Source organism: Coregonus clupeaformis, chromosome 3 (assembly GCF_020615455.1).
Source record: "Coregonus clupeaformis isolate EN_2021a chromosome 3, ASM2061545v1, whole genome shotgun sequence".
NCBI lineage: Eukaryota > Metazoa > Chordata > Actinopteri > Salmoniformes > Salmonidae > Coregonus > Coregonus clupeaformis.
The window spans coordinates 32,597,273-32,597,604 of NC_059194.1; positions in this window are offsets into that span (position 1 = coordinate 32,597,273).

Sequence of the window (332 nt, forward strand, 5' to 3'; positions counted from 1 at the left end):
CCAGGGATTCAGTGTAGCACTCGGCTTGTGTGGCCTACGTAATGACATATGAAGCCAAACGCAAACGCCCCCATCACGTGATATACACATTCAATGAGTAAAAGTGTTTCATTTTATTCTCACACTATATCTTTCAAGGGAGAAAAACAGTCTGAAGAATCATCCTTAAGAACATCACACCATGAATGTAGTATGTCAGTGTTCTGATAATTTAATGTCTGATTGAGAAACTATACGGTGCTGCAACTGCATTCTCTTTACTGCCCCCAAATAGCATGATGTGTAACTTTGACACGCTAGACATCCTAAACCAGGGACCCCTAATAGGCAGA